The sequence below is a fragment of the Octopus sinensis genome, linkage group LG1 (genome assembly GCF_006345805.1).
Source record: "Octopus sinensis linkage group LG1, ASM634580v1, whole genome shotgun sequence".
NCBI lineage: Eukaryota > Metazoa > Mollusca > Cephalopoda > Octopoda > Octopodidae > Octopus > Octopus sinensis.
Genome location: NC_042997.1, coordinates 79,024,722 through 79,036,034, shown reverse-complemented (window position 1 = coordinate 79,036,034; position 11,313 = coordinate 79,024,722).

Below are 11,313 nucleotides of genomic sequence, written 5' to 3'. Positions count from 1 at the left end.
ACTCGGTGTATGTGTATATGTATGTCTGCATGTATGTGTGTGTGTGTATGTATCTGTGTATGTGTGTGTGTATGTATGTATGTGTGTATGTATGTATGGTCGATTCAGTGTAATTTTTTACTCGGTGTATGTGTATATGTATGTCTGCATGTATGTGTGTGTGTGTATGTATCTATGTGTGTGTGTGTGTGTGTATGTATGTATGTGTGTGTGTGTATGTATCTATGTATGTGTGTGTGTGTATGTATGTATGTTTGGCCGATTCATCGTAATTTTTTACTCGGTGTATGTGTATATGTATGTCTGTCTCTTCGCACACTAACAAAAGCACTTCACTTACACAACATACTGTCTGTCTCCCACACCCCATCAAACACACACAGGCCGACTTCAAAGAGAAACCTTCTCGTCGTAAAATCGCTTCCTCTTAGTCTCTTTCGCTCTCATTACTTATGTAAAAAAAATAAAAGTTTTTTACGGAAATCGACGGAAATCTGTGCTACTACAACCGATACTTATGTAAAAAAAATAAAAGTTTTTTACGGAAATCGACGGAAATCTGTGCTACTACAACCGAAACTATGCCGAACATTTAATACTATAGACAATAGATTTAAAATTGTCTTCAATTCAAAACGAAGAATCTGAAGACTCAAATTCTTGCATTTGTCATAGAAAAGATTTTGGAATTGAAAACCTTGTGAAAGTACAATACTAATACTGCCACTAATGAATACATTTTAGTTTCGTTTTCTCAGATATTCTGCCATAAAGCTATATAAACTACATTGAATATTGAAGAAATATACTTTCTGCTAAAGGCACAAGGCCTGAAATTTAAGAGAATGGAATTGTAGATTACAGTGACACCAGTGCTCAACTGGTATGTATTTTATCAACTTTGAAAGGATAAAAGCTGACCTTCGTAGAATTTGAACTCAATGCATAAAGCCAGAAGAAATGCTGCTAAACATGTCCAGCATACAAATGATTCTGCCAGCTTGCTTGCTTTAATATTGAAGCAATACTAAGATTTGAAATTGTAGTCTTGTAATTTCAATTTCCATTTTGACATCTAAGATAAAGCTGGCAAATATAGGCTATTACAAACATATAAATATTTTTATGTTTATTATATTTGCACATTGTTGACATTTTGTGAGTACTTTTTGTTAAACTACATCATTCCAACCAGCATTCAATAAGGAATATCCTGTCTGAAAATAAACACAGATTACTGTTGCAACCAACATCAATGTTGTTGCAAGACTAATAATAAATGTAGAGAAACAGTACTGACTTCACCCACTTACACTGTAGCCACCACCAGAGTCTAAAATGATTCTCAACCTTTTTTTTTTTTTTTTTTGCCTGTGGGCCCTTTGATTCCTATTTTACAGTACTGGGCCCCCATGTGCAATGAAAAGAAATCTCACTGTATTTTTATAAATAAATATTAGGAATTGTATTAAAAATATTTTTTATTTTATCTAGTTTCAGCTCACGAGCTGTGGCCATGCTATATACATTTTGTGTATTGCACATAAATTTTAACAATAAACTCTATGAACCTCAAAGGGCCATATGGACACCAGTTGAGATCCCCTGCTCTAGAGGTTTGAAAGTTCACAAGGCTGAAAATTATTAAATTAATCAAAAGGATCAGTTTGGTATCTAGCTTGTATCTCTTTATCTCTCAATACACACATGCACAAGATTCTGCAATGTAATGTACAAGCATACAAAACAGTGGAGAACAGAATGTACTTCTTGCAAATTCATAGCTGCATGTTTCAACATATTGCATGGTTCTCATCCAAGTGCAGTTATAGTATATCTGAAGCAATAGATTTCTAAGTTGCATGTGACATTTTTGACTGCTGACTTTTTTTTATTACTCTAATCTTGTTTATGGTCAGTATTCTTTCTCATTCTCAAAAACTCAATTCTTAAGATTTTTTTTAATCCAGAAAATACTGGTTACCTGAGTGGCCTTATAAAGTTGGCCATTTTTATGTTTCTCCATGGGTTAATGTTGCCTAATTCAATGATGTTGGCTGCAGTCAGTTGTTGTTGCTCTTTACCCATGGTAGCAGCACTGAATTCTCAATGGTCCAATCCATTTTATTATAATTTCGTAACATAGAGAACATTGCAATTCTTTTTAAATCTTCAAAAGGCAACCATAAATTCTAGTATTCTTCTCTGGGGAAATACTTAAGTCTGCATACCATCCACTTGATTAGCAAAGGCCCTCGCATCAACTCACTATAACCTCTGGCCTACAGTTACATTGCTTTCTCATTCGACCTATTCAATCAATTCTACAACAGCCTCTACTTAATTTGTCAGGTGCTAACCCAATTCTTTTTAACTGCCACCCCCATCTCTTTCCTTATATTAATCCTACTCTCTACCCCACTTTCCTCTCTTCCATAATGTCAGGCAATTGAAATTTCTCTCTTGAAGTCCTTGATATACAAATTTTCAAACTGAACATCAACTGTAATTATCTGACTGGTTTTGAAGTGCCTTCAAAGCTTTGATTATTCTACACAATAAAACATAAAAACAAGATATATCCTCCTAGGGTAATGTAGATGTCTGACAGTGTAACTGCTGTGGCATAATTGTATCTAAGCCATCAAAATAAGTCAAGCATGCAACACAGCATGGTTATGAATAATCATCGTCATCAACATTGAATGTCCATTTTCCATGCTGACATGGGTTGGACAGCTTGACAGGAACTGGTAAAGCCAGAGGCTGCACCAGATTCTATAGTCTGTCTTGACTTGGTTTCTTTGGCTGGATACCCTTCCTAATGCCAACCACTCCACAGTATACTGAGTGCTTTTTATGTAGCATCATCACTATTGCTTTTTAAGTGCTACCAGCACCAGTCCTTTTTACATGGCACCAGCACCCACACCAACACTTTAATGTAGCATCTTGGTTTTAGGACCTCAATTATCTCAGTTCTTTGTCATCTCCTTTGCAAAGTTCAGCGTTTTGAGATCGGCCTTCAAAACTTCATCCTATGTCTTCTTGAGTCTCCCTTTTCCACAACTTACCTCCACTAAGTGATCAGCACTTCTTTATGTAACTGTCCTCATCCATATGCTTCACATGACCAAACCAGTGCAGTCTTCTCTCTTGCACACTGCATATAATTCCTCTTATTCCCAGCCTCTCCCTCAGTACACCAATGCTCTATCACACATCTAGTAGAGCATACCAGCTTCATTCCTTTCTAACCATTACATGACCTCTGCATTCAGGGCCCACATCTCACTACCATGCAGCATCGCAGTTCATACACATGCATTATACAATTTTTCCTTCACTCAGAGAGAGAGAGAGAGAGAGAGAGAGAGAGAGAGAGACCTTTGGTTGACAACAGAGGTAAAAGCTCTCTGAACTTTCTCCATCCTATTCTTATTCTAGTAATTACACTTTCTGTACAGGCTCCTCTACTGCTAATTAGGTCACCTAGATAGCAAAAATTATCTACAACTTCCAGAGAGCCACCAGGACATTTAAGGAAATCAGTTTCCTGTGTATTTGTGGTCTTTATGGCTCCCTTACATCTTCTCTGTTAATCTTCTAACTATTTCACTGCACCTCTTGTGTGTCCATAGCTTTCACTGGGTACACCCGATGGATTTCTGCCTACACCCATCCTACATATGAAACAGGGCCACTTACCTGATGGGTGAAGTTTCCTGTTTAATTTCTTGGTGACTAGGACCTTGGTCTTTGCTAAGTTTACTTTAAGACCCTTAGATTCCAGTTTATGTTTCCCATATCTGGAATTTCTTTTCTAATTCTGTTAGAGGTACTGTTATGAGGGCAAAATCATCAACATATAGGAATTCTCATGGGTTTCCAGTCTTAAATTCCTCTGTTGTGGCCTGGAGGACAATGATGAATAGGAGCAGCTGAGGACTAAACTTGTACACCTACCTGTATACTACTATCATCAGTGTACCCATGGCCAACTCTTACTTTATTAACAGCACCCCTGTACATGGCCTGTACTGCTTTCACAAGCTATTCATCTATCCCTTGCTTCCTCAGGGACCACCATATCACAGAGCGGGATATTCAGTTGAAGGCTTTCTCTAGATCAACAAATGCCAAGTACAACAATTCGTTCTTAACTAAGTAAGTACTTCTCTTGCAGTTGCTTGACTATGAAAATAGCATCAGTGGCGCTTCTTCCCGATGCAAAGCTGAACTACATTTCATCTCGTCTAATTTTGTTCCTAATTAACTGGGCTATAACTCTCTCCATATCTTTCATTACCTGGTCCAGCAAAATTATGCCTCTATAGTTACTTCTATCTAAGGCATCTGTCTTGCCCTTGTAGCAGCTGACTATAATGCTGCTGCAACAGTCACTAGAGATTACATCATCCTGAATAACCTGATTAACTATACAGATGACTATATTGTATCCAATTCAACCAGATATCTTGAGTATCTTGGTAGTGACTCCTGATGGGTAGGGGCCTTCCCTGTCTTCATATCTTTAATTGCCTATCTATCATGCTGCTGTCAACTAGGTCCCTCTGTTGGGTTCATTCTCCACATTTAAGTCTCTCATAGTAGTTCTTGCATGCGTTCCTTTTCAGGATCACTAAGAGCAATCATACCATTATCTGTCTCTACACACTTCTCTCCCACAACATCTTGATTCTCTATAACAGACTGTCTGGCATCCAGAACACTGCAAGTCTCTGATCTTCATGCTGCAAGACTTAGGCAAATTTCTTCCTTTCTACTTCTGCCCTTGCTAGATATACCTGACACCTAGTTTCTCTTTAAGCTATGGTTCTCTACAATACCCACTCTTCCAGTCTTTCTAGGTTCATCTCTTCTCTTTTATAGCCCTGTCTATCTCACTGTTCCACCACCATGTCACCCTTGGTCTGGCGGAAGCTTTGCTTCAACCACAAATCTGTTTTGTTGCCCTTAGTAGATTGTCCCATAAGAATTTCCAGTTGTTCTCTGTCATATGTCTCCATTTCTACCTCCTCATCAAAGGCTTCATTAACCCTTTGCAGATGGGAAGTGGTACTGACCACATTGAAACAGTGTGTGTAAGCAGTGCCATGTCTTGTTCTGTGTGGCACTGTGTTTTCAAATATACCACACTGAGAAGAATCTGTAAATACGCTGTAAAATTCCTTGTATGAAAAAATTATATAGTTACTGAACAGCCTAATACTAGTATACAGCACAGACTGTCAGTACTAAATCCGTCTGCAAGGGGTTAAGGACATCTCTATATCTCTGCCCATTTGAGCTTCAAGAGCCTCCTTTCCAATATTGGTTTGTGTCTCAGGATCCTTCAAGCTTTAGTCCGAAGTCATTAACCACTAAGCTATGATAAGTTGTACATTCTTCCCCTGGGAAAGACTGCATTGAGAATATGCCTGTCCCTGTTTCTGGTGAGGATGTAGTCTATCTGGCTTGTGTGCCCACCAGATTGATGGGTGATGAGATGGCTGGTAGGTTTCCTGAAGTTGGTGTTGCATACCATTAAGTCATTTGCATCCCAGAATTCCAGCAGCCTTGTTCCCTCCTCAATTCTGGATCCAAAGCCATACATGCCATGAAAACCAACAGTCTTTTCCAACATGACCATTGAAGTCCCATCTGCTGAAGGGATTTATACAAATGGTCCTTCTGAATATCTGCAAGTCTGACATGTGGTGTGTATGTAGAGATAAATGACACTGTTACATTAAACAGGATTAATATTAGCTTAATAATCCTATCACACAACCTGACTACGTCAGTCACCTTATCCACCTATTTCTCTGCCAAAAGAATACCTACACCACCTAACCCATCATTGCTTTCCACCCAGAAGAACTTGTATCTATGTTTCTTGCCCACGAACCATCTTGCTGAGACTGCATTCCATCATACCTCTTGCACACACCTCCACTCAAGCATTTCAACAATCTCACCAGATCTACCTTTCATGATGCCAACATTGATTGTGGCAGCTCCGTGCTTATGAACCTAAGATGCTTGGGAGGCAAGTTGTGGGGGGTGTTTTCAGCACTTGGAAAGATTTTAGCAGTCTCTTGCCTGAAGGCAATGGGTCCTTCAGCTTGGTGTAAGCAGTTACAGGTACAGGTTGCAGCATGGATTACAATTACCATTTCCTTCAGTCTTGTAAAGCCTTCATGGATACTCAATTATGGGAAGGAAGGGAGCAAATAAATTAGAATTTTTCAATATTATTATTAAGGTAACAATTATTCTATGCCACACACATAATATATATGTACTTCTAAATCATCATCAGAGTCACATTGTAGACATATATACATAAACATATACTAATATACATAAGTGTGTACACATTATGCAGTATCCCTGTAAAAATGTAACCTTTGGATAAAACACAGAAATTGCAGTAGCTGAAAGTATTGAAGCTCCTCTAGTTTATCCATTTGTTATATTTTACAACAAAACATACTTAATGATTTCTGGACACACACACATGTATATATATTTCTTGCAATTAGATTAAGGAAAGCATTCATAAACTTGGTTAAAACAACAATATCACTTTAAACTTCCTATACATCACTTAATCCTTGAAAATAGCACATTTTACCCTTAAAGAAACTTCAAGGACAAAATACAGTACATCAAAATCAATTGCAATCATTCTATCCATCATTCTTAAGAAACTTTGTCAAAACATTTTTCTTGCAACTGTCAAACAATTCTTCAGATATAACCTCATTTAATAAATCACCCAGTATTTATTATAACACTTAGTGGTTTTAATGACAAAATTCAATATATAGCTATAAGTTGGAGCTAGTAAATTCATAAAACCATTTCTGAAAGTGCTACATATAGAGATCAAATGCAGAACCCAGAGCAATGTGGTTACAAAGCCAACATCTTAAATAGACAACCCTAACCATGTGGCCATGCTGTTGCTATTTTAGTTATTGGATTTGTAAAACTGCTAGAGGTTTGGGCAAGGTGCTTTTCAGTATCTGCCTCTGCTCTTTGCATTCTGACAGTTTGTAATGACATGGGTGTCAGGCTGTATCAGTCCAAGTTAACAGCCTTTTTCCTTGGATAAGCATGAATGGCAAGTAGAACACAGACTTGCATGTATGGGCAACTGTTATCTTCCTCAAAATATCATGCCTTGGTCTGCATACACATGTGCAGATGCATGAACAACATTACTCAATTGAGATCCTACATGAATACATATACAATATATTGGTTCGGAATTTCAAGTTAAGAACTAAGGCTGTTGACTATAGACTTTGCTCATGGATTACAATTACCATTTCCTTCAGTCTTGTAAAGCCTTCATGGATACTCAACTATGGGAAGGAAGACAGCAGATAAATATCAAATTCGGATCTTTTCCTTTTGAACGGCACTTTTCAACACGATTTCTAGTTAACTAAACACTTTTAAACTTTGTATACTGGTAGAATGTGTTTATAAAACACCATTTTTTCTTGGCTTTATTGAGAAAATTCTATATGTTGTAACATATTTCATCTTTAATTTCGAGCATTTCGGCAATTTTAACCAATTGCTGGCCTCCATTTAGGTAAATAACATTCTCTGCATAATGAATATGTCCCTCCTTTAAGAAACAGACTGGGTTTATTTACATTTGTGAAGAAAAAAGATAGCCTTCCCCCACCTATAACCCTAACCCTAAATCTAAAATAGATTGAAATGCAATAGATTGATACTAGGGTTATAATTATGGGTGACATTTTCATTTGACACCGCTAGAAAAAAATCCCATTTTCCATAGCGGTGTTGTATGAAATTGTCACCCATAATTATAACCCTAGTATCGATCTATTGCATTTCAATCTATTTTAGATTTAGGGTTTGAGTTAGGGTTAGGGGTGGGGTAGGGTATCTTTTTTCTTCACAAATGTAAATAAACCCAATCTGTTTCTTAAAGGAGGGACATATTCATTATGCAGAGAATGTTATTTACTTAAATGGAGGTCAGCAATTGGTTAAAATTGCCGAAATGCTCAAAATTAAAGACGAAATATGTTACAACATAGAATTTTCTCAATAAAGCCAAGAAAAAATGATGTTTTATAAACACATTCTACTAGTATACGAAGTTTAAAAGTGTTTAGTTAACTAGAAATTATGTTACAAAGTGCCGTTCAAAAGGAAAAGATCCTCAAATTCTGTTAAAGAGGTGAACATATTTACTAATGTTCTACATGGCTAAAGTCATATGGAATAAACCTTCCAGTCACTTTGGTACCTACTTTTCAGCATTGAAATGACTATGAAAATATATGTAAAAGTTTGGTGGACAGATTGATAAGATACAAAAAGCATACTCATTATCATGCATTTCTGACCAGTTACAATGGTTATCCATTGTACAAACTTATTTTACAAATAATTTTTTAAATACTCTTAGACCAGTTAGATAGTTAGATTGATGTGGCTAATTTTAAACTTAAGCTCTTACTTCTATAAGTTGATGACTGCAGAAAGGGAATTCAGCAAAAGGAGTTCTGGAAATGAAATAGATGAGTTGGGTATATAATTGTGAAGAGTAGACCCCATTTAAGTAGCTGTAGAAGGGGTAGAGTTATGAAACAGTGTGCCTGGGTAAGTAGTTGAATTGTGTTGGTGTATGATTCATCTTCAATCAATTGGATAGATTTTTTTTGGATATGTTCAGAAAAGTTCAAGCATCTGCAGCACTAGCCAAGTTGCGGAACAGTATTTTGTTGTAGAGTCTTTCATGAGATTTATAAAAATTCAGCCACTGTTCAGAACTGAAGTACCTTCTGGACCCAATGCGGAAGGCTAGTCTTCAGAGATTTTGATATGTTATGAATGTAAGATTGTCAGAAGAGATCATCAGTGATTGCAAGGCCTAATATTTATAATGACTTTGAGGGTTCTAGTTGCTTGTTGCTCATAGCTGATTTATTACAAAACAAAGAATGCAGAGAGATGAAAGTAATGTTAGGTGTTCTATCTCAAAGTACAAACATTATCCAATATTTTGCTATTTTATTTCTTCTGAATTAAACCAACTGCTGAAATGCAGAGTTATAGATTGGAATTTTTTAACTTGGTAAAATAACAGCCAAATCTCCTACAAATCACACCACACCATTCTAAAAACGGGACACATTGGATAATGTAATCTTAGATATATTATGTCTGAAAAAGTCAGAATGCCTTTTGATCATGGGTTTGCTAAATATGGGCTCATCTGTTTCTAGATAACAACTGATATTGTATTGACACAGCAAAAATTCGAAGTCAGATTCAAATGTGATTTGAATATGAAATGAAACAGCTGTGTGAATGTTATGACTTTAGATTGACCAGCAAACCTTATTGTTTGTCATTAGCAAGTAACTAATAAAGAAAATATAATAGATATTGCAACAGCCAAAAGGACTTGAAAAATTACTTAACTTCTAATATTTGAAGTTATTCAAACAATTGAATATCTATTTTGTTTTTCAGTAAATGTAGAAGCATTTTAAGCTCATATAATAAAGCAGACATATTAGATTTTAACAGAAAAAGTGAATTGCAGATAGCGAATATCATGCTAAGCTAATGTATAGGTAGTGACTATGGAAATAATTGAACGATTAGTAATAAAACCCAGTCAGAATTCCATTTAAAGAAATCTAAAGAAATGCAAAATAAACAATTGCAGAAAATATAATTAGGAATTTTCCTGTTCTACAACCTAAGGGAGAGTACTCAACCATTAATTCTTTTAATAAAATACTTCACCTTCACTATCAGCATAAGTAGAAAAAAATAAGCAAAACATTAAAATGCTGAATTAAGTATTTAGATTCCTGTCTAAGTGAATTGACCTTTCATTCGTTAGTTTCAATAAAATAGATATCCATTACATATACAAGTATGTACATACAATGTTTGCTTATATCTATAAATTATATTCTTTTGATACAGTCTTGGATGTTTTGTATAGCAGTAGCATTGTCCTGGATTCAATCTTTAGAATGCAGTTTTTGCCGTATTATAATCCTTTCTACAATAGGCACAAAGCCTGAAATTTTAGAGGAAGGTGGGAGTAGTTGATTAAATCAACTCCAATGCTCAACTAGTACTTATTTTATCAACCTCAAAACAATAAGAGGCAAAGTCAACCATAGCAGAATTTTAACCCAGAATATAAAGATGGACAAAATGTCACTAAGCATTTTGTCCAGTGTGCTAATGACCCTGCCAGCTTGCCACCTTTTTTTCTAGGTTATAAGTGGGATCACCAGACCAAGACTAGGGAGAGCATGTACAATAATTATGTATCTACTTTTGAAGGAAAGAAAACTGTCAAGTTGCCATTAGAGAATGTTTTGAGAATCTCTAAAACACAAATTTCCGAAGAGAGGATATGACTGGCATTTCAGATCATGATTTTGATCATTACTGAAATTGTCAGTTCTTATGTACCTACCACTAGTAAGAGAATAAAAAAGTATCAAAGGAATACTAATTAAATACCATTGAATATGCCAACACATTCCAAATGATTAAAGTATGCAGTAATTTTAAACATTTGAATTTTGTACAATCACCACCACCACCACCACTACTACTAAATGAAATAATGTAAAAGTGAAAAATGTATGTTTTAGAAAAAATAAATTTGCAAGTTTATTTTCTTTGTTTTAAAATGTGTACATTTGAAAGATTTGCATTACCGCATCAAAAAGTTGGGAAAAAACTACAATTTTCTCACAGGAAGAAAAAAAAAACCAGTTTCAGTGTTTACTGCTTATATATAACCAAACACCATTGAAAGCATACATACAATAAAGTGTTGAAATTTTTGTGAAATACAATTTACATAACAAAGAATATTTTAACTGGCAATAACCACAATAAGATAGTTCTCACAGGCTTTTTTTTTTTTAAACTTCTAATTAAAGAAAGAAAAAAACTTAAGGACTTAGGGTTTTTTTTTTTCTTCACAAACTTTTGGAGATTAACTAGTAAAATTATTGATTCTATAACAATTGGGCAAAAACTGCAGGATGATTGTAAATACCTTGTATACTAAGTTTGCAATATTTGTTTGATTCCTAGTGGAGTTTTTTCATTCCTCAATCTCTTATTTCTGTGATTTCTGACTAATATCAGGCTTGCAGAGAGGAATTCTATCTACCATGTTTACTTGTCATCAATACACAACACAAAGATTTCAGTGGTAATTAATGACCTAAGAAAAGTTAATTTCAATAACGTGTTACATGTGGTATACTC